Source organism: Petaurus breviceps, unplaced genomic scaffold, assembly GCF_028583685.1.
Source record: "Petaurus breviceps papuanus isolate PSGF00001 unplaced genomic scaffold, PetGlider_PUasm1.0 90977, whole genome shotgun sequence".
NCBI lineage: Eukaryota > Metazoa > Chordata > Mammalia > Diprotodontia > Petauridae > Petaurus > Petaurus breviceps.
In genome coordinates, this window is record NW_027187391.1 from 3,963,349 (window position 1) to 3,988,833 (window position 25,485).

General features: G+C 34.2%; 1 long non-coding RNA gene across 2 annotated transcripts; it reads left to right on the forward strand.

Moving 5' to 3' along the window:
- Nucleotides 1–534: 534 nt before the first annotated feature.
- LOC138152931 (uncharacterized) lies at nt 535–9,525 on the forward strand. Of its 2 annotated transcripts, none has more exons than XR_011166253.1 (4): nt 535–1,164; nt 1,768–1,869; nt 3,628–4,212; nt 4,933–9,525. It is a non-coding gene; the product is annotated as an uncharacterized lncRNA (long non-coding RNA). The 2 variants fall into 2 exon arrangements; XR_011166252.1 differs by having other exon boundaries at nt 3,628–4,208.
- Nucleotides 9,526–25,485: the final 15,960 nt, after the last annotated feature.

Consider the following 25,485-nt stretch of genomic DNA (forward strand, 5'->3'; position numbering starts at 1 on the left):
AAAGAGGTATTTAAGAAATTAATTATTCATCCCCAATAAATTTAAAAAAATAAAAAGACCTTCTGAAATCTAGAATTACTTCTTCTCAGAAGAACACTGTATTGAGTAAATTTCAATCTCCTTCAAATGAACAGAGAGTAAATGAATGAATAATGCCCATTTTCTAATGTTTCCAGCCCTTCATTTCAAAATTACTTAAAGCGTGCCAAAATCTATTGGGAAATATTTGATCATGCATAACATTAGGGCACTGTTCAGAATTTCATATTTCTTTTTCCTGAACTGACTTCCACAGAACTGCTAAGGAGGGACAAAAAATAATCCAGAAATGTGTAACCTGGAATCAAATGATAATTGACACCTGCTTTAAAGTTTTCTAAAACATTTGTGGAATGTTCTTTACTTCTGGATGAACAGAGATGGGGAAATGCAACTGACAACAACTGGTCTTGCTGCCTGGATTCTTTGAATAAGGCATTGTGTGAAATTCCTAACTCATTAAATCTGCTGTTTAGCTCTACCCCTTGTAGCTACCACAGATCAGTTCTGAGTCAGCTCTGCTGCTTATGAAACCATTTAAGGCAAATAAGATGCCTAAACCATGAGGTGTAATATAATACAAAAGTCAGGCTAGCCACATTCTTGACTACTTAAGTAAATTTCTGCATTCTTTGCTGATCAAATTGAATTCTTGTTCTTTTTAAAAAAATATTATTTTATAATGTTGCAAGCAGAATGCTGCACATCCTAAATCTCAAATAACAGAGAAAGACTTTTGAGAATGCCAAGGAACCCTCATTTTATTTCACTTCAACAGGATTAAAAACAAGAGTTTCTGTTTCCCCACTCTAAAGTGGGCCAAATACAGGAAGAGAAACTGGTGGAGATGTGACTTGAACAGAAGGGGCAACCATATGCAGAACATTAACCCAAAGGCATCATCCCCGAAGGACCTGACTTTACTTTTACACTTATTAGGAAATTACAAAGATGATATATGTGTCATGGAGGGATGGTCAAGAAATTGTAGAGAAATGTGTCCATGAGGTATCTCTGCACAGAGATTTCGTTCTCATTTCACATAATTGAACAGCTGTTCTACAATATCACTCTCTGGTCTCACCCACCTGGAGGAAAGTCTCAAATCAATCAACACCCTAAATGGTAAATATTTTTTTTTTTATTATTTATAACTGTACCCTTCAGTCATCCAATTTATATTGTGACCTAACTGGGTTTAACCTTCCAAAACAGGTTTTTCTTGTAAAGGAATGAGATTTCCCAGAGACAAAAAAATATATAGTGAAATTAGAAGGGACAGACAGATTTTTTTTTTAAGTTTGGTTTTGTTTTAACATATATGTGATATAAACATTTTATCAAATCAATTTTTCACAATATTTTGCATGTGTTCACATTTGGATTTAAAAAGAAAAAAAGGTATATAACTAGTCTAATTGAATGTCAAACTGTGAAGGCACATCTTGAAACTCTGAGTTAATATGACCTAGTAGGTGATGAAAAGTGTGTATGGAATGAGTTACTAGGAAAGAAAGTAGTATCCCATTATGGCTTTGAGGTACAGGATAGATTTCCATATACTTGAGATTCTTCAGGAGTTTAAAAGGCCTCATAAGGAAAATCAAGGCATTATCCTTTCACAGTTGTATTAGTATTTTATAATATTTTATGAGAAGTTGTAATCAAAATACAAAACTTCAAATTGAAGAATCAGAGAAGAAAATCAAGATCTTTCTTCCCCTCCAGGAATTGTATAAATGAATATGAAGAAATAGAACAGCAGAAGTTTCAAATACAAAAAATCCAAGGAAAAGAGTCTTGAAAAAATTCAGAGAGATAGCAATTCATGTAAGTCAACCAGTTATAAAATAATAATGACTTAATGGAAAATTCAATAGTAGATTTAACTCAGATTTTAACTTAGCAACAATTCTATCCCTTTTATATAAGTTTTGTCAGTAATTTATATGTAAATACTTTTTAAAATTTTTTCCTGATTTTTTTAAAACAATGAACTTTTAAAAATGTTAAATGTGTAAAATGCCATGTAGGAAAGTAAGCAATTATTATTTAAATGACAGCAATATGCATTTTGGCAGACTGACTTGGGATATCATGTAAATAAAGAGGCAATGGTAGATTTATTTCAATTCAAGTGGTGATGAATTAGATTGGGTTTTATAAACTGAAGACATTTTAGTAAGAAATAAACTATAAATGAGAAATTCACTATGAAATAAGTGAATATCATCCTAAAGAGTTAGTTGCAAGGAAACAACTTTACTTTGTGAATATAAATTTGATTATTTTTTTTTCTAATTTTACATATCTATTCTTTTTTCTAAACTTTTTTTATTTATACTAGAATCAATGAAGCTATTTGAGGTATGATAAAGGTGAAATTTTCAAATGAACAAACAGCTCTTAAGTCCCTATTATAAGCAAGATAATATAGGCACTGAAGCATCATAGAAAAAAAAAAGAAACATTTTCTATTCTCAGGGAATCTTCAATGTGCATGCCTGTGTGGTGATGGTGAGAAGAGTGTATGAATAAAATGAAACATAATGATTTCAAGAGGGAGAGAGATCACTAACAAGTGATGGGTTACTAGGAGGGGCCTCACATTAACATTGTGATATTATAGAAAAGTAATTTGAATTGAAATTTGAAAACTTGGTTTTAAGTTGTGACCTTTCCATTACTATGTGACATTGAGGAAGTGACTTTAGCACTCTGAGACTCAGTTTGCTCATTTGATAAATAAATGTACTGACATTTGCCCTTCCAACTTCAAAAGGTCATTTTCTGGATCAAGTAAACTAAAGCAAATCAGAACCCAATTTAAATGTAGTTGGAATTCTTTTCATAGAATGGTGTCTCTATGACTGCAATTATCAATGTTGGCAGGACACAAAAAAGTTGTATGACAGAAACAGACTTGGGGTAAGAGGATAGAGATTACTCCATATTTTCTCCTATCATTATAAGGAGTTAAAATGATCATCAGTAGATGGTTGAGAGCATATAATTTAAGTTTTGTTAGCCACTTTCTCAGTTGCACAGGGAAGATGGTAATTAAGGTGAGGTAAAGATGTCTAGTTCTTAAATCAGTACCTATATCTTCATGTTTAGCTCTTCCTTAAAAAAAACAATCTTTCCAGACTATAGTGCTAGGAAATACACTGCTCAGAGTAATTGTAATTCCTGAATGCTACAAGCACATTTGTAAAGAAGTTAAGAAAACACTACAGACATCGGGCAGAAGTCTTCACAAGACTTGTAAAGTAGGAAACATGATGAAGTAGAAATGGTTGTACTTCACATCACATATGCTTAGGTGGACTGCCACAGCTGTACACTCACACACATACGTAAGAACACACTGTGGTCCTCTGTTCCCTAACCTTTGAAAACAGATCGAAGGTTTAAAGTGGCTTAGAAAAAAAATCACACAAAAGCCACTGTGGCCACATTCTATAAACAAAGCAAACTAATAAAGGGTTTGGCTGCTGCCTGGAGCTTCTCTTGTCATTCAGGAATTCTCCAATACCATATACTTAGCCTCTTGTTACAATTTAATTATGCGTAATTCTTTTGGAATAGGGTCATTAAAGCTGTGCTTATAACAAGCCCAGGAACCATTTCAAGACATTCACCAAAGATATCCTTGTGGTGAAGCTTCAAGACGCTTGTCTGCATCCAATTTGATAACCACAGAAGAGAAGTCAGAATGAAAACATCTTACTTCTGAAAACAGCTTTTTGGCTTACCCCTTCCTGAACCAAGTTAGATATAAACATTACATAAAAAAAAAATATTTAAAAGAATACCAATAGTCAAGTTTTAAGGAATGATGCCTAGCAATTGTAAATTCTGAAAGGATACAGAAGATCTTGTAAGGTAAATAGAAACATCTGAAAACTTCAACAGCTTTTTTTCTTCGGTTTATCCATCTAAAAGACTGTGGCCTCAACCATGTTCACCTGGAAACATGCTATCAAATCAGATCACCAGCTTATCTGTGACAAAAACTGAATTAAATGATATAGACTACAGCTGATAATATTCTGTACAAACTATGTTCATTATGTTTATATTTTAATCAAGTGTTTTCAGTGTGCTATCTCAATTGGCCAGCATATGGTATGATTGAGGCCAAGATGTCAAGCTTGATAATCCATTGGGTCAGTAAGTATTATACCAAGGGTGGGGGGGGGGATTTATTACAAATAATTTGCCAAAAAGAGCAACAACAATGACAACAGTGAGAACAATAATATGATAAGTATAACTATAATAATAACTAATAATGATAATAAAGCTATATGAATAAGAGATAGATCACTAATTTGAGATCCTGGCTTTATTTACCAACTGTGTGACCTTGGGCAAATTATTCACCTTCTTTGGGCTTTAGTGGCTCATCTGTAGTGACTGTTTTGTAATAGATGACTTCTGAAGTTCCTTCCATCTCCAACTCTGTGATTCTGTAGCCTCATTTCCTGCTAAGTTATGTCATATATAAAAGAAAATCTTTAAAATGATATGAAAGTGTCTAAGCTGCCCTGCTGCTAATGTTGAAGCCTGACAATATAAAGCAACTGACACTTGTAAAAGGTAAAAATGTAGGGATTTTATCCAGGTTTCACTGTGTCCACTCCTCCAAGTACTGTTTACATTTCTAATGTCAATTCTGACAGGTGCTGAATGGTGATTGTTGACAGCTGAGGCTTAGTGGCGAAGTCAGAATCTATCTTTAGGTGTGAGTCTATAGAAAATCTTAAGATAATTGACTTCAGAGTTTCATTCACATAATTAAATTATACAACTGACTAGCTTGTAAAATTATATTTGTTACAACTTCACAGATCTTTAAGATTTTCCTTTGCTTATTTTTATTTTCTACAGGCAAAATATCATGTGAAGACGCAGTCGTAACTCTACATTGTTCCAAGTGAAATGTTAAAAGAATAAAGTGGGCCAAGATATATTAATACTATGGAGACCAATGGATCCCTGAGGCAGAAACATTCTGGGGGAGGGGGGATCTTCTGTCCTCAAAGCCATATGCAGCACTCTAGGTCCTTAAGTGTGACCCTTTGACTGAATCTGAACTTCACAAAGAAGTTCTGTGAAGTTTAGATTTAGTCAAAAGACCACTTTAAAGGAAACAGAGGGCCACATGTGGCCTCAAGGTGCCAGTTTCCCCACCCCTAAGTCAAATAAAAATCCTAAACCCTACCACTTTAAATACTCATGAAATGAATGAAATGGGAATATTTGGGGGTGGCTTTTATGATCTGGATTGTTGTCTCTTCCATATTTCATTTATTTTTATCTTGAATGTACTTGTTCCTTTTCCTAGCTCTGAATGACAGCCCTTCCACTCACCTGTAACATAACTGATTATTCCTTTTCACTTTGACATATTTGACATTTGAGTTATTCATTTTTTAAAATACTTATCTGGCAACAACTTTGGCCATCAGGTTGGCAGCAAGGATAAGTAGAATGATCACTGATTTTGGAGATAAAGGATCTGGATTCAATCCTTAGCTTTTTCATTTACTATCTTAAACCATCTCTGACAGTCAATGAATCTCAGTTTCTTAATGTGAAAGATGGTGAGATATGTCCAGAAGACTCTTCCAAATATAAATAACTGATCTTATGATACTGTGTCTTCTATGATGATCTGTTGCCACTATGAGAAAGCAGTATTATTTTATAGATCCCTCAAGATTTGATTAGGTAGGAGGACATAATTGACTGCTGTTAGAAGTTTGGAAAATGGAAGAATATTGCACAGAGATGGAAAGGAAGATCGTAGAAAAAATATGAAGCTAATGAGTAAATGTGAAGCTATTTTAATTTGTATGATACATAAATTTCTAAGAATAATAATTTACATTGAGAAAAGAATATTAGATTTTGGAGGACCCATAATTTAGACCAACTGGTTCTTTTTCCATGCTATTGTGTTCTTCTTGCTGCCCACTAACCTAAATTCTACAAACATTGGGAGGAAGGATCTCTAGAAGATGATCAACTGCTTCTCCACTTGAGGTTTTATGAGTAATGCTGCCCAGGGGTGGAGTAGTACATTCATTTAGTCAAACACAAAGTCTCTCTTATCAAATCGAGATTAGGATTAGTTTCCAATCCTAACCAAAGTATATTCATTTGGTCAATCACAGAGCACAAAAAAAGTCAAGTTTCCCACCCCTGGATAACAACTGAATTACAATTATCATCAGTTAATGCCAAGTACCTTATCAAATGGGCAGTGGAGAGTACAAAGGCCATCTACCCCTGAGCTACAGCAAGTTAAGATATCATCACAGCATTTAATACCCAAAAAGAGGTTTTTTCTTCATCTTGACCCAAGTCAAATTCTCAGCAATCTCTGTTCCTGGGGAGACAAAGTTTAACAAAGCCACAGTATACATTGCCAGTGTCCCAATCAATTCACTCTCTGCCTACAGAACAGTCTCGGGACTCCTGAAAATATCAGCAAGACCCTCTTCCAGGATTTCTGTAAACATATAACAAGAAAATCGTTCTTCTGGGCTTCTGAACCAACAGCAAGGTTCCAGAACTTCTGCAATAACAGCACTGTCCTTCACCAGCAGACAAATATGGCAAAACATCAAAACAGACAGACAAAATACTAGCATCATAGCCATGTCTTTGGCAGTCTTTGGCAGCTCTCAAAAGTCCTCGGGACCTCCAACTGGCCCTCAGAAATCCTCCACAATGCTGCCACTACAAGTTCTTCTGCCTGCTCTCTCTGCTTGGGCCTTCTCTAAATACACCTCACCAGCTCCTCCCAGTTCTGTCTTCTCTTTTTACTTCAAGTACATCCCACAAGTGGATTCACAAGCTCTGGGTTTCAACACTCAACCCAAAACCCAAGCCAATACAGGGGGATATTTAAATTCCATTACTATTACAAGGGGATGAACAGGAAGGCAAAAGGGAATGTCAACCTAATTCTCATTGAATTTGGTTTAGGGAAGGAATGACATATACACTAAATAGGGTACCTCAACCTACAGGAGAGTAGGGGGAAGGGGATGAGAGGGGGTATGATGGAAGGGAGGGCAGGCTGGCAGGGAGAGGGAAGTTGGAAGCACACATTTTTGAAAAGGGCCAGGATCAAAGTAGAGAATAGAACAAGCAGGGGGTGGGATAGAATGGAGGGAAATATAGTCAGTTTTTCACAATATATCCACTATGGAAATGTTTAGAATAGCTACACATGTACAACCCATACTGAATTGCTTGTCTTCCCAGTAAGGGTGGGTGACAAGGGAGGAAGGGAAAGAATCTGGAATTCAAAGTTTTAAAATGAAATGTTTAAATATCTATCTATTATTATTATTATTTTACATGTAACTGGAAAATAAGATATACAGGCACTGAGGCATATAGATCTACCATGCTCTACTGGAATGTCAGAGGGGGAATGGGGGAAGATATGGGAGAGAACAGATTGGGGGAGGGGATATTCAGTGGGATCACTCTTTTGGGGTGGTGGGTAGGGGAAAAATGTGGAGAAATTTTATAACTCAAAATCTTGTGGAAATGAATGATGTAAACTAAAAACAAACATAAGACATTGGCATGCAACAATCACTTTGCTATTCCCTAGTTTGTGTCCTAGTTTTCGTCAGCAAATTTTATATTTAGTCTTTATATATACATATGTATGTATATATAATTTTTCATGAATGAAAAAAGGACTTCATAAATAACATCTCTGTCTCTCTGTATATGCTTAAATATATATACACACACACATATAAAATTATATGAATTAACATTTGAGTTTATCTTTGATTTAATCTACATCAGAATTTACTGATATGTAATCTACTGTCATACTGGAGACAAGCAATTCATTTGTTACATAATAGTAGAGAGTTGCCTGCAACATTAAGTTAGGTGAGTGGTGCATAGTTATACAGCTAGAACGTGCCCATCATAATTACACAAATACACGATTTCATAGATGAAACAAACCTACAAAGTCATTCATTCTAATTCATAGCTAACAAAAAAATCTTTTCAATATTGCTAATGCATGGCTATCTAGTCTTGACTTGAAAATTTTTCATGAGTTAAAATGTCCTATCCAAATTTTAAATGTTTTTCATTGTCCCTTCAGTTATATGTGATCTTCAAATTGGCTAAATATGTAATCTATCCCTTTAACTGTCAATGGAAATAAAAAAAAATTAAACCACAGGACCCAGAATATATCCCTTGTGCCTTCTAACAGTCATCCTTGAATGTTGATATTAAATAATCAATAACACCCCCCCATTTGCCTCTGAATATTCAATTATTTCTGAAATTGACTACCTATACTATTACCTCAATTAAATGTCTTCATCATCTTTATACAAATTATCTGAGAGACTTTGTCAAGGACTTTGTCAATTCTAGGTGTTGCATTTGTTTGTGGTTTTTAAACGTAGATTTCCAAGTCTAGTAAACTTCTCAACAAAAGGGAATTAAATTATAACATTTCAATCTTATTTTATCAATCTTTAAGCAAGATCAACCAACATATTGATTATAATTAAAATTGTACCTCAGCAAAGGAGGAGGGGATATATTTTTGCAATTTTTGTTCGCTGCTCAGTCAATATATTTATAAAGCATTCATATTCTTTTGTGGTTATTTGTACATGATGATAGTTATTGTGTGTAGTCTTCTTATTCTGCTTCCTTCATTCCGTAGGAGTTCAAAAGTTTTCCATGACTTTTTATATTTCATATTACTTGTTTCTTATAGTGCAGTGAAATCTTATCATTTTATTTTACTACAATTTGCTTAGCCATTGTGCGATTAATGGGCATCAATTCTGTTTCCATTTCTTTGTTGTCAAAATATCTCACTCACACACATGCATGCACATGCACACACACACACACACACATTCACAATCGTCTTATGAAATTACTGATTGTTACCAAGGTCATGATGGTCTTTCTGAATACCATAAATATCTTTCTAGACATTAAAACTATCCAGAATATTTTAAGAATTCAAATCTAGAATAAAACATAGTCTACAAAATTCCCTATGAGTCAGGCTATAGATTCTAGAATTTTGATATGAATTGAGGTATATCATGCCCTCTTTCCTTCTTTTTTAAGTCGGTATAGTTGCTTGTCCCTAGACATGGAAATCTTTCCATTCTCAAAGATCATTCCAAGATCATTGAGAGTAGCTCAGTATTCACTTCTGCTAGATTTGTCTGTAACATTCATTATGCTGGGGTTAGAGCTTTTAATTTAAGTAGGTGCTGTCTTATCACCTTTCCACTAAATTAGATTATTAATTAAACTTAACTTCCTGTTAGTCACCTGGTTCCATTTTTTTCCTATATAAAGATAAGTTCTTTTGGCAGAGAAAAGAGAATGAAGAGTAAATTATCTCATCGGACACTGAATTATATGATATTTTAATTTTAATCCTTTAAACGTGATTAATATGTATTTATTTTCTCATACTTACCCAGTACCACTGCAAAAAAAGAAAAAAAACTTTGTAAAAAATGTGGATAGTCACAAAAATCATCTTTCATTATACATTGTTGGTCCATTAACTGTATAATTTTCCCCCAAAATAATTTATTTTTAACATTCTTTTATTTTTAAATTTTGAATTCCAAATTCTTTCCTTTTTGACATCTCCCCCACCTACTGAAAAGACAGGAGAAATACATATCAATTATTTACATTTGACATCAGGTAAAACATGTTTCCATATTAACCATATTGCAAATATATATATATATATATATATATATATATATAATTGAAGTGTGTGTGTGTGCATACACACACACACACACACACACTTCAATTTGTACTCTGAGTTCATCAATTCTCTCCCAGGAAGTTGAAAATATTTTTTTTTTATCATAAGTACTTTGGAATTGTCTTGGTTAATTGTATTGATCAAAAGAGCCAAGGTTTTTATAGCCAATCATTGTTATATCATTGCTATTACTTTGCACAATGATCTCTCAGTTCTTCTTACTTCACTTTGTTTATGTTCATATAAGAAATTCCATTTTAAAAAAAATCATCATTTCTTATAGCACAATAGTACTCCCTCACAATTATATGCCATAGCCTTTTCCATCACTTCCCAATAGATGAAAATCCCCTAAATTTCTAATTCTTTGCCACCACAAAATAGAACAGAGATAGATAAATAGAAAGATAGAGAGAAAGAGATATATAGATAGATATGTATGTACATACATGCATAAACACACATACATATACACATCTACACATACACAAAAACATATATGTGTGTATTTATATGTATAGTGAAATAGTAAATATAGGACCTTTTCCTTTTTCCTTTGATGTTTTTTGGGGGTAAAGAGCTCATAGTGGCATCTCGGGGCTAATGTTAGAATCAGTTTTATAACCCTTTCAGCATAATTCCAAACTGTTCTTCAGAATGATTGGACAAGTTCACAATTCCACCAAAATTTTATTGGTGTGTACCCAATTTTCTTCATCTCATCCAACGTTTGTCATATCTGATAGGTGTGAGATTGCATTTTAGCATTGTTTTAATTTGCTTTTCTCTAATCAATAATGATTTAGATCACTTTTTCATATGACTATAGACAGCTTTGATTTCTTCTTCTGAAAATTGCCTGTTTATATACTTTGACTATTTATCAATTGGAGAATGACTCTTACTTTTATAAATTTGACCTAATTCCCTATTATACATTTGAGAAATGCAAACTGTATCAGAGAAATTTACCATTAAATGTTTTGATAATTTTTTTTTATTTATGGTGCCTTTTAGCAAAATTTAATTTTACTGATTATCTCTTTTTATTAGGCTTTTTTGTTCTTTTACTTTGTCTCAGGTCATGATTGCCTCATCTGCCTCTTTTACTTCATCTGAATCATGATAAATTCTCCTCCAGTTTTGTGTGGCTTTCTATTTCAAGTCTGTCTTTTGTTAACAACATATAGTTTGATACTGCTTTCTAATATTTTCTGTTATCCAACCCCATTTTATGGGCGACTTCATCCAATTCTCATTCACAGTTATTATTACTGTGTATTTCCTTCCATCCTATTTTCTTTTTTTTTTGTCCTCTTCTCTTTCTTTTTATCTTGTCTCTCATCAAAAGAATAATTTGCTTCTAACCACTGCCTTTTTTAATCTGCTCTTCCTTTTCATCATCCCCCCTCCTTTACCTCTCTTATCCCCTTCCCCTCCTATTTACCTGTTAGGTGAATTAAATTTCTATACACAAGTAGGTATATACACATATATTCTTCTATCTTTGAAATATTTTTTATGAGATTAAAGTTCAAGCATTGCCCTTTAGTGCCTCCCCATTTCTTCCTCACTGTAAGATTTCTTCCATGTGCATCTTTTTATGTGAGAATTTTCCCAATTTTTCCACTCCTTCCCCCTTCTACCCATACATCCTTCTTTTATACCCCTTTGTCTTTTCTGAGATATCCCACCATAATCAACTTATACCCATGCCTTCTGTCTATGTAGATTCCTTTTATTTGTGCTAATGATAAAATTTTTAGGAGTCACATATGTCACCTTCCCAAATAGCAATGTGAACAATTTAACTTTATGGAGTTCCTTATGAATGTTCTTTCTTGTTTATCTTTTTTATATTTCTCTTGAGTCCTGTGTTTGAATGTTAAAGTTCCTATTCAGTTCTAGTCTTTTCATCAGGAATGCTAGAAAGGCCTACAATTTATTAAATATCTATTGTTTGCCTAAATCATTGTACTCAGCTTTGCTGAGTATTTAAATTTGATTGTATTTCTAGTTCCTTTGCCTTCTGTAAAATAATATTCTGATACCTACACTTCGCTAATGGGGTCATTGCTAAATTTTGTTTGGTCCTGATTATTGCTCTATGATATCTGAATTGTTCCTTTCTGGCTGAATGAAGTATTTTCTCCTTGATTGAAGAGTTCTGAAATCTGGCTATAATATTCTTGGGAGTTTTCATTTTGGAATCTCTTTTAGTAGGTGATCAATGGATTCTTTTGATTTCTATTTTACCCTCTTATTTTAGGATATCAGGACAGTTTCCCCTTGTGATTTCTTAAAACATGATGTCTAGGCTCTTTTTTTTTAATCATGGCTTTCAGGTAGTCCAATAATTCTCAAGTGATGTCTCCTCAATCTATTTTCTAGATCAGTCCCCCCACCCTTCCCCATGAGATATTTCACACTTTCTTTTACATTTTCATTCTTTTGATCATGATTTCTTATTTCTTGATGACTTTCAATTGTCCAATTCTAGTTTTTGTAAGGAATTATTTTCTTCAGTGAGATTTTGTACTTCTTTTTGTCTTTGGTCAATTCTGCTTTTTAAAAAGTTCTGTTCTTCAGTATTTTGTGCCTGTTTTTCCAAGCTACTAATTCACTCTTCATTTTCTTGCATCACTCTCATTTTTTTCCTATTTTTTGTTTCCTCTACCACTCATCTTTTAACCCTTCCAGGAATTCTTTTTTGGGCTTGGGTCTAACTAGCATTTTTTTTTTCTTTGAGACTCTGTAGTGTTGTTGTTTAGCAGTTTTTTTTTTAGTTTTCTTTTGTGTTTTGTTTAGTGTTTTTGTCTGCTGAGTTTATATATTGGTGTTCCCTGCCACTGAAGGAGCTTTTTGTTTTCAGTTTGTTTTGTTGTTTGCTCACTTATTTCTCCAGTTTATTCCAAGCTTCAGACTTTTCCATATTGCTGTTTTTCTAATCTAGTTCTGTTAGTCTGCAAGTTTTTGGTCTTTCCACAGTGGTATAATCCTGGGATATGTGTGGTCACTGGTCTCCTCCTCTGTGCTCTGATGAACTCTGATGAATTATAGAAATTCCCAAATGAAGATAGAATTGCATTATGAACCTTGAACTGTACCAAGTGTCAGGAAAGTTAAAGGAACTTGTTCAAGCAGTAAAAATAAAACTTGTTCAAATGGTTTTGTATCACATCAGATTTAAATTCCGCAAAATGTCTAGTGTCTATAATCATGATAAATGTTAAAAAATGGCTTGTTGTCAAAGGTACACTTAATATTTATATGATCCTCATCTACATCTGAGTCTTCAGACTTTAGCACCAAACTACAGGCTCAGCTTCTTACCTATCCTCTGTTTTGATGATCCCTTTTGTGCTTTATTTTCTCCCATTAAAACATAAACACCTTGAAGGCAGAAACATTTTTTTCTTTTTTTACTTCATTTGCATGCTAGGCTATTAGCATAATACCTGTAACACTTAAACACTTAATAAATATTAATTAAATTAAATATTAAGTAATTAAATATAAATTAAAAATGAAACACTTAAAAAATGAAAGTTTAAGTCTCAAGCAAAATCCTAACTTTTATGGGAAGCCTTCCCAATCACTTGTAATTCATCTATCTTCCCTCTAATAATTATTTCTCATTTATCCTGCATATATCCTGTTTGTATATGTTTGTTTGTCTATTGTCTCCTCTACTAGATTGTGAGCTCTTTGAAGACAGAGACTGTCTTTTTCTTCCTTTCCTGTTCAGTTATTGATTGATTGATAAAATGGGGTTATATGATTAAGATAAATTATATCATTAAGATAGGCTGATTTGGTAGGCTATGGAGCCCCTCTAATAATGATTTGCGTGTCCAAAATAAAGTACATAGTATTACAAAGGAAACTGAAATAGAGTTATTAAAATACTTGAAAAAAATCAAGTTAACAGACTCCAATTTAAGGACCCCCTGATCAATGTTCTTTACTTTTTAATAGAATATAACTGGTCCACATTTCTCATCTTGCTTGATGTATTTCTTGAATGATATATTGGCAAATGCTCTTAATATCCTCCATTTCCTATATACTTATCAATATTCTCTTTCAAAATTGGGTTCTTCTTGTTCTTTCACTTGTTCTATGTGACTTCAGAAAATAAACTTAAAACTTTCTGGGTTTTATATTATTCATTTATAAAATTAAGGGATTGAAGCAGATACTATCTAGTTACTCAGCCCTCTAGTTACAAATAAATAACCTTATGATGCTATGAAGACTTTCCTAATTAATTCTTTCTACTCTAAACACTTCTGTCTCTGTGGCTTTAGTCTAGGTAAATTTATATTTAACAGCTTGTTTCTACACACTATTTCTTATGTTCACTCTGTAACTAAAATTTTAAGTTGTTCTTTTTTTTAATAAGTGCACAGAATTCTACCTTTCAGTGTGCTCCCTTCCATGCAATAAAACATATAACCTTAATGCTAATAAAATGCTGCTTACTCAGTAAGTTACTCCATAACTTTTGAGTGTTAATTCAATCAAATTACTTCAGACAGTGTTTGCAGACAGTGCTTGCTCAATAAATGTTGTTGAATTACCACAGAGATGAAATACCAATTTCAAAGTATTTCTAGGTTTACATAATATAAATTAATGGATTGCTTGCCAAGTGATGTCCCTAATACTAAGGACTGGGGAAACCCTTCATTCTTTTCAACTATATATCACATCAACTTTGTCTACTTTGTCATCAGATCAGGCAAACCTTTTTTCTTTGCTCCTCTCTATTTTGCACAGAAGGTAAATACTAACAAAATACTCATGAAAACTCTATGTGAGTTATATGATCTCACAATGTACATGTTTTCCCATAGTTTGAACCCTATAAAATGGGACTTCATAAAGACACACAAACTCACATAATGAGAAACCGATCAAAATCCCACATTATGCAGGAGCAGCAATGGACAGGGAGAAAGAAATGGGAAAGGAATAAACATTTCTGTAGTGCCTACTTTGTGTCAGATACTGTGCTATTTTACAAATATTTTCTCATTTGATACTCATAACAACCTTTCCACATAAATGTTGTCATCTCTACTTTCTAGTTGTGGGAAAAAAAAAAACACAGAGGTGAAAGTGACTTACCTAACTGGTACAGCTAATAAATGTAGGGTTTTTTGAGGACCACCACTTTTTCCTAAAAATCTGCTTTTGCATTACATGAAATGATTTTTAAAAATCATGCCTTGATGATGTCTTTAATTTCATATTTTAAAGTACTTTAAATAATTTCTTGATCATACAACCCAGGATAAAAGGAACACTTGCCATGACTTTGGTTCAATTATTATTTTCCTGCTAAAACTACCATCCAGGAATCAATTAGATGCCATAGAATCTGATATTCTGTGTAAGTGTTGCTATTATATAGCAATGTTTATACTCAATGGTAATAAATCCCTATGTTATGCCATAGTGATAGGGCTTTTCCATGACTCCATGAAGCCTTGTGAACCAAACTGCTAGCTATTTGAATGGATGTTGCTCATATGGAAGTAAGTCAATGAAGGAAATAGAAACATTAAAACATTCATCTGGTTACTTTTAATTCATTTAAATGGTAGATGTAAACAATAATATTTTTGTTTTTGTTGTTATATTTTAGTGGTATTTTATTTTTCCCACTTACATGTGAAGAAAATTTTAAGGATTCATTTGACAAGATTTTGAGCTCTAAATTTTTCTCCTTCCTTCCCCTCCCCTCTTCTGAAAATGGCAGGCAATTTGGTATTGGTGACACATTTGCTATTATTACAACCACCATTTTGTGAATCTCCCCCATTTCTCCTGTCTTGGGTAAGCTCCCCTATGAGACTTGTCTGAACCCACCAACAAACCCTACCAGAGACTTTCCCTAACCCCCCAACAAAGCCCTCCTAGGAGGCCTACTGAAACCCGACACCTGGAATCCCTAGACCCCCTTTTGTTTAGTTCTCAGAATGGACTTCGGAACTTTCCAGTTCGGCAACAAACTGATCACTAGGCAACGAACTGATTACTATGTAATCTAACTGTTAAGTTGTGGTTTTTGCCTTTATAAAACCCTGAGCATATGCTCCTCAGGGCTGCTCAATTTGGGTACATGCCCCCTGCCATTACTGGCTAAATAAACTCCACTTCTAAAATTATTAAGTTCTCACTCACTGTCACTTTTGGTTCAACACTATCATATGAACCATATTTCTTTATTAGTCAGATTTGTGAAAGAAGAAACAGATTAAAGGGGGAAAAAAGTATGCTTCAATTGTAATTCAGAGTCCATCATTTTTTTTTTATTTGGATATGGATTAAATTTTCCTTTGTTAGTCCTTTATACTTGTCTTAGATCATTGTGTTGCTCAGAAGAATTGAGTTATTTATAGTTGATCATCAAACAATGTTGCCATTACTGTGTATAATATTTTCCTGGTTCTGACCATTTCACTTTGCATCAGTTCATATAACTTTTTTCCAGGCTTTTCTGAAATCTGCCTGTTCATCATTTCTCTTTGCACAAAAGTGTTTGTTACATTCATATATCACAGCTTGTTCCAGTCATTCTCCAAATGATGGCCATCCCCTTAATTTCCAATATTTTGCACAAAAAGGGTTGGTGCAAATATTTTGGTATATGTAGTTTCTTTTCCTTTTCTGTGACCTCTTTGGGAAGCAGACCTAGTAGTGGTGTTGTTGGATCAAAGGGCACACACAATTTAATCACCCTTTGGTCATAGTTCCAAATTGCTCTCCAGAATGCTTGGATCAGTTCACAACAGTGTATACTTGATTATGGCTCCCCCAATATTTGAATTATTTCTTTCTGGCCACTTGGAATATTTTTTCCCTTGACCTGACAGTTCTGTGATTTGGCTACAGTGATCCTTGGAATTTTTATCTTGGGATCTCTTTCCAGAGGAGATCAATAGAGCCTTTCAATATCTATTTTGCCCTCTGGTTTCAGGATATCGGGGCAGTTTCCTGTGATATGTATTTTTTTTTTTAATTCTGTCCTGGTAGTCCTTTTGATTATGGCTTCCAGGCAGTCTAATGATTCTCATATTGTTTCTCCTGGATCTATTTTCCAGGTCAGTTATTTTTCCCATGACATACCTTACATTTTCTTCTAATTTTTTATTCTTTTGAATTTGTTTGATTGATTGAATATTGCTATATTAAAGAGTCATTAGCTTCCACTTGCTCAATTTTAAATTTTAAGTTTTCATCAGTTGGAATTTGTACTTCCTTTTTGATTTGGCCAGTACATTTTCATGAGTTTTTGCATGTCCTTTTCCATTTGGCCAATTCTACTTTTTAAGCAGTTTTTTTTTCCCCCAAGCTGAGTCCTTTTTCCTAATTCTCTTGAATCACTCTCATTTCCTTTCCTAGCTTTTCTTCTACCTCTCTCATATGCTTCATAATGCCTTTTTGAACTCTTCCACAAGTTGTCTCTGGGCTTTAGACTATTTCCTATTTTTCTTTGCAGTTTTGAAAATAGATATTTTGGCATTGTTATCCTTTTTTGAGTTTGCATCTTGTACTTCCCTGTCACCATAAAAACTTTTATGGTTAGATTCTTTTTATGTTCTTTTGTGTTCATCTTTTTTGATCTTTTTCTCTTCTTTTAAATGTGAGCTCTGCTCCTGGAATGTAAGAGGCACTTCCTCAGTCATCTTTTTCAAGGAGTTGCAAGCCATGGTTGTTTATCTGGTGCTATACTGGTGCTTCCCTGAGGACTATGGGCACCCTTGTGTCTGGTGCTAAGGTGAGGGTGTAATTTGGGAGGTGATTGATGTTGCTGTAGGCTATAGGCATCTGAGAGTTTACCTGGTGTCGATCTGTCATCTTAGTACTGGTATCTGGTTTGTGCTGAGATTGGTGGAGTGTTTCTGTGCTTCCCCAGTGCTACAATGGAGCATATGTTGATCTGTATTTTGGTGGCTGCCTATTTGTCCAGAGTTATGCTGAAGCATGTGACAGTTCTCAGATTTGGAGTCTGTGGCATTCCCTGGCTATGCTAAGGCACATGGGGGGGGGGGGGGGGGGAGGCATTCCCTAATGTTGGAATTTGCCTGCTTCACAGGTTTTCTGAGGTGGGGATTGTTGCTGGCCTGCTGGAATGTTTTCTCTGGACTGGGTTTCCCTTATACCTTAAGTGAGACTAACCTTCCTTGCCTATCTTTCAAGTTTCTTTGGCTAAAATATTGCTTCACCCCATCATTTTTGCTGGTTCTTCTATTCCAGGATTTGTTTAGGGGCACTACTTTATAGTTGTTTGGAGGTCAATATGGTAGGTTATAACTATTTCCTGCTTACTTCACCATTTTGGTTCTGGGAAGGTATCTAAAATCCAATGATTTGATGAGACAAAAAGATCGTAGGAATTATTAATGATAAGCTTGGTGATTTTCTTGGTGTCCTTTATTTTTTGTTTATTTTGTTTTAAAAAAGTCCACTTTATTATTTAATTTATGTAGTACCTATTAAGAGCACCCATTTTTATTTTCAATATATCATTACTATCACTACAACGGTATATACTTGCTATTTATGATGATATATTTTCAAACCTGTGTAGATAATCCATACGTTATGTTAACCAAGAAGAGCAAGTCAAGCTGCTATTTCCAGAAACATAAATTTTTTTGTGTTTTGGTTTTGGCTTTGGGTTTCCCCCTCCCTGCCTCTCCCACAGACTCCTTTAATTTACTTTAGTTTTACTTGGTGTTAAAATATAAAATTAATCATATGTCTACCTCCTCAAAATTGGCTCCTCATGTTGACTGCTGATATATTCATCTATCTATCTATCTATCTATCTACCTATCTATCTATCTATCTATCTATCTATCTACCTATCTATGTATTCTGTTTCAAAACATTATTGATGAGTTATACGGCTATCTATATACTTTATTCAGCAATGCTTTAACCAACATTTACAAGAACATGTTTAAACATGTGCATATCTTATAATCTTCATTCATATGAAAATTGATTTTACTCTATTGAAGAATAGTGATTTTAGATCTCATTGTAAAGTAGTCTCTCAATCTCTGATCAATATTTTTTTTCCTTTTTTAACAACATGAGAAGAGGACTTTTACTACAAGAGGTCTTTACATTTTTAAAACTTATAAAGAAATACATGTCTACAACAACAAAACCCTACTAATCCTTGCATTTTCTGTTTCTCACTCTTAAATCCTCCTTTTCATCTGATTCTGCAAGAAAGTATTATTTTCAGTTATGCCAGCATATTTTGTTGTTGTTGTTCTTTGGTCATTTAAGCCATGTCTGACTTTTTGTATGATCTCATTTTGGGTTTTCTTGGAAAAAATACTGGAGTGGTTTTCAATTTCCTTCTCCAGCTCATTTTGCAGATAAGGAAGTTGAACAAATAGGGTTAAGTGACTTGCCCAGGGTCACACAACTAGAAAATGTCTGAGGCTGGATTTGGACTAAGGAAGATGAGTCTCAGAAAGATGAATCTAGGTCTGATACTCCTCTGTACCACCTAACTGCCCTACCATAGTGTAGTGAGAATATTGAATAGCTTGAGAGTAACTAGATGAAAGGCCAATCAGAATACGAAAGGTGTTGAGAGTTCAAGTCCATGTTATATGAAGACAACCTGAATGATTCTATAAAGAGGGGAAGACTGCAGATATTAACTCAATCATGTAAAATATTTTCATGTAAAAATATTTTGCTTCCTCCTTCTAGATGGTATGACTATGTTAATAAGGTCCATGATTAAAATAATGATAGCTTGTAGTAGTAGAGAGAGGCATGCATTTGTATGGGATCTCAGTTAATGAGTTTAAAGGTTTCCCCAATTTATCCCAAGATAATAATTATCCTGAGAGGAAGTTTAATCCTTTTGTATTTCTAAACCCATTGACCACTTAGTGTTTATACACTTTTGGAAATAAACTAACTCTAGCCTAAAGAAGACTTTTTAAAGATATTATGCACACTATGAGTTTGTGTAACCAATGAAATCATTAAGATCTTAAGATGGTGTTGTCAATAAAATGGTGTAATAGAAATAAAAAATGTGATACTAGTGGTAATTATTTTTAACATATAATATTTGTACTCATTTTAACATATAATTTTTGTACTCATTTATCTAAATGTGTATGAATTGTTATAGGCAATGTAACCTAAGACATGCAGGTGGAGTGGAGGTTGACTTTGTATTACTCTAAAACTACTGATAATTCAGTGAAGGAAAAATCATATGGAAATATCTAGTTGATGGAGCATACTTTTCACTCTGTCAGAGAATGGTAACTATGGAGGACAATTAGGATTTTGCTCCTGGTGGCTATTGACAGGATATTAATTCCTTCAGTAATATAAAAAATAATCTAGTTAATTAAATAATTATTGTTTATAATTAATTGATAAATGAATAGAATTAATAATTATGTAATGATTGTATAAGTGTGTATAATTATATATAATAAAAATGAACACTTGTTTAATAATAAGTTAATTTAAAAATAAATAACTAAAGGTAAACTAGTTAATAAGAATAATTCATATTCATAGACAAATAAATATTTAAAATATGAAACTACTAGGAGCTTGCCTTCCTATCCCATGATGCTTACTTGCCACACACAATCTCCAAACCTAGATGAGATTTTCCATTACCCTGTTCAGTCAGTGCTAGGGAATCTGTCACCTCCCTGTTCCAAACTAAATTTTGGGCCCTTTTTTTTTGCCTCTTGTCACACACACACACACACACACACACAATCACAAATGCTGGTTATTCGCACTTTTCAGTTGTCTTTGTATTATATTGTCTCACTTAAGAAAATAATAAAAGCATGAGATTAAATTGTCTAAACTTGATTCAGACAATTACACTTGATTTTGACCTTGGTAAAAGTACAAATTCTTCTATGTTTCTGAGATTTTGTTTTTTATACAAAAATAGTGCTGTACTAATTGATTAATAGTTAAATGGTAATTGAAATAATGGTGCTAATTGCTTAGAGATGCTCAGATGAAAAAAGTCATATAGGTGCCAAGAAAGCTGTCAAATTATCACATTCTTTTCTTAATTTAAATTTTAAATTTTAAATTAATTTTAAAACTGTATATGAGGGTTTTAAAAAAATAAATATAATAGAAGTTATTGTTCAGAGTGTTTAAACAGTGGACCATATCAATGTTCATTTCAAAAAGAAGCATTTTTTTTTTGTTCCAGGTAGCAAAAATATAAATTTAATTAAGCAAATGGTATCTTTTCTTAATAAATACATCTTTTATATATTTGAAAATCTCTTTGCATAGTTACTATAATTTAAACATCTCTTTGTATAGTTACTATAATTTAAAAGTAGTTAGGGATTAGAATTGGAGTTTGTAAAATACAAAAAACCTAAAATTTCAAATGAGCTGTATGCAGAAAATAGTCACATACTTTTATTTTGTTTTTTTAGCTTTTTGGATGGGGGAAGGTAGAGCAATTGGGGTTAAGTGACTTGCCCAAGGTCACACAGCTAGTGTTTGTGTGTGTGTGTGTGTGTGTGTGTGTGTGTGTGGTGTCTGCAGCTGGAATTTGAACTCAGGTCCTCCTGACTCCAGAGCCACTGCTCTATTCACTGTGTCACCTAGACTTCCTAATAGTCATGTACTTTTAAAACATTTCCATTTGCTTACACAATTTTCAAATTCCTTGGACCCTCTACTTGAGTCATAAAATATCAAGAAGAATAATTAAGATAATAAAAACTAGAGAATATAAAATCACAATCCAAACTGCCTGTTTACATTTGGAGCTAGAAGAAAATATCTCTAATCCTTGGAGGAACTCTTTTATATTTATCAATTAGGTAGGAAAGGGAAAAATGTCATTGTCCCATCCCCTTCCTTGTTAATGTAATCAGTGGATCAGAACAGTTGATAGAAAGGACAATGTGTAGTAGAAATATGTTTTTGTTTTTGTTTTCACATGGCATGAGGCAATGATACTTCTTATGGTCAGTATTGTACCCATAACTGTTGATTTTTGAAAATATTTGAGCAATAAATTGCAAGAAAGTTATGTCCCTTTTAAGCCTGAAAAAGAATAAAAATTTAAAGGCATTTTCTACCTATGGACTTCATATTGTTTATAAGAAATGGGATCATAGATCTGAAAGTATCACAATATGAACATAGCTTAAGTTATACTCATCCACAAATGCCTCAAGAGATTTCTTATCCCAGCCTCTTTATCTTTGCATAGCCTACCAATATAAGCACTATACATAGAAAGATTGCTGAGAACTTGCCTCATGTCAAGATGAATAAAAGACCTCCATTTGGGTATTAAGTGCTGTGCTTAAACTTGTTGTAACTCTGGGGTAGATTCAATTGTGATCCAGGGGTGGGAAACTTTTGACCTTTTTCTGTTCTATGGGTGAACAAATGAATGTACTTTACTTAATGATTGGAAAACTAATCTCCATTTGAGAAGAGGGGTTTTGTGATGGACTAAATGAAGGTACAGCCTAGGGGTGGAGTAGTATTTAGAACAGGGACTTTGTAATTGATTGAATGAATGTAAGGTCCTGGGGTGGGGTAGTACTTGGAGATTATTTAATCACACTTAGTAAATGCTGTATTTTGAATAATGTCATATTTTGACCTTCTCTGTTCTTAATTTGTCACTGAATAAAATGGAGAGCAGCTATGCTGGTATTTTGAACCTTGGGAAGTTGCCTTTTCTTGGCATGACATTACACAGGTAAACACAGGACACCGAACAGTAACACAGAGAGACAGAGAGACAGAGACAGAGAGACAGAGGGAGATTATTTTAAAGTAGGTTTTCTTGCCTTAAAGAATACAGGCCCCCTTCTTTTGAAAATCAGGAAAAAACTAATTTTTGGTATTACCAATACTTCCCCATGTTGAAAAAATTAAAAAGAAACAAACCAAAATATGTTGAAAGTACCAGTACAAAAAAACTTCTCCCTTCTTTCACACAGACGTGTACTAAAATAGTTATTTGACTTGTGATTCTACATGGTTCACTGAAAGGGGGAGGTACATTCTTGGAAACTTATTTAAGGGAAAATAACAGAGATAATCTGGTCATAATAGTTCACTAATATATCTTCCCCACATGAAGGAATCTAACAAAAATTCCCTTGGTTTCCTCATAAGTATATTTTGACTGAATGTCTACTGAATGGAGAATGTCCACTTTGAGCCCTGGCTTTATGAAGAATGGTCATCAGCCTTCTGCAATCTACCATGTGGACACTGAAGCATGTGAAGGTTAGGAGTCTGTCACTACTTCTGATCATGTAACTACATACCTTTTGGATTGCCTTTTGAGATGGAACAGTTTGTCCATACAAAAAAGACTATTTAATTTTTGTCCTGTCTGCATTTGAGAAAGAAAGAAATATAGCTAGGGGTCTAGCCAAGATGATGGTGTAAAGACAGGAACTCATTGAGCTGTCCCCCAAATACCTGTAAAAATGACTGTAAACAATTCTGGAGCAGCAGAACCAACAAAAAGACAAAGTGAAACAAATTTTCAGCCCAAGACATTCTGGAAGGTTGACAGAAAAGGTCTGTTAAGCTTGTCTGGGAGAGGAATGTAGTGTAGTGCAAGTCATGTCAACACAGACTGGGTCCTAGTGAGCCTGGAACAGGACTCAGATGACTGAATCTTAGTCACTTGTGGCAATTTCCAGATTTTTCAACCCACAAATGCCAAAAGTCAACTTAGAAGATCAGATCAGAAACTGGGTGAGTGAGGAGTGCAGTACAGCCCTGGATACAACATAGCTCTGGCAGTGGCAGCAGTGGCCAAATCAGTAGGGTTGGCAGTGGCAGCAGCTTCTTCCAGAGCTCTCATATCATAGATGTTAAGGGGACCAAACAACTGATCAAAAGTAGATTACAGGGGTCCCTTTGCTGGCACTGAGGCAGGATTCTGTTGCTTTGTCCATAGTTGGATATGGGTGGCAGTCCTGGAACAGTCTGGGGGATTTTGGTAGCAGTGAATAGTGAACCCTCTTCACAGTTCCAGGGCTGAAAAGAGTGTTTGTGGTCACTCACAGACCAGAGTACAGGCCAGCAGAGAAATAAGCACTTCTCCTTAGCATACCACCTTTGAAGAACTAAAAATGTATAGGTCCCTAGAAGTATCTCTGAAAACAGCTGCACAAATACCTGAAGCTTGGGAAAGTATGTCTTCCACATTAAAAGCAGAGCCCTATATTACCAAAGAATTAAAAAGTCAAATAATTGGCTGGGAAAATGAACAAATAATGGGAAAAACCTCAAGAGAATAGAAACTTATTTGGGTAATGAGGAACAGCAAAACATACAATCAGAAGAAGACAACAAATTCAAAGCTCCTATATCCAAAGCCTCCAAGAAAAATTTGGATTGGTCTCAGGCCATGAAAGAGCTCAAAAAGGATTTTGAAAAATCAATAAGAGAAGGAAAGGGAAAATGGGGAGGGAAATGAGAGTGATTCAAGAAAATCATGGAAAATAAGTCAACAATTTGCTAAAGGAGACAAAAAATACTGAAGAAAATAACACCATAAGAAGTAGACTAGATCAAATGGCACAAGAAGTCCAAAAAGCCCATGAGGAGAAGAATGCCTTAAAAAGTAGATTGGCCAAATGGGAAAGGATGTCCAAAAGTTCACTGAGGAAAATAATTCCTGAAAAATCAGAATGGATCAAATTACAAAAAAATAAAATAAAATAATAAAATTCATCTGGAAGAACAAAAGGTCCAAAATATCAAGGGAATTAATGAAAAGAAATGCTAGATGGGCAGCTAGGTGGTGCAGTGAATAGAGAACTGACCCTGGAGTCAGGAGAACCTGAGTTCAAATCCGGCCTCAGACACTTAACACTTTACTAGCCATGTGACCTTAAGCAAGTCACTTAAACCCAATTGCCCTGCCTTCCCCCATCTGAAAAGAAAGGACAAAAAGAAATACTAGGGAAAGTGGCCTAGTCAAACCAGATCTTACATTATATTATAATGCACAATCATCAGAATTACTTGGTACTAGCTAAGAAATAGCAGGGTTGGGGTGGCCAGGTGGCACAGTGCATAAGAGCGCCAGCCCCAGCGTCGAGAAACCTGGGATCATTTCTGGCCTCAGATTATCAGCACACACACACACACACACACACACACACAATAACTGGCCATGTAACCTTGAGCTAGTTACTGAACCCCGATTGCTATGAAAAAAAAAAAAGAAATAGCGTGGTGGATGAGTGCAATAGGTTAGGTAAAAAAGACACAGTAATCAGTGACTATAATAGTCAACTGTTTGATAATCCCAAAGAGCCCAGCTTCTGGGATAAGAACTCTCTATTTTACAAAAAGTGATGGGAAAACTAGAAAAAAAAGAATGGCAGAAAAGAGACATAGACTAATATCTTACAACATATGCCAAAATAAAGTCCATATACACACACATTTTAGATATAAAGGCTGACACTATAAGCAAACCGGGAGAGCAAGAAATAGTCTGCCTCTCAGATTTATGGAGAATGGAAGAATTTAAGACCAAACAAGAGATATACAATATTATGAAATGTAAAACCAAT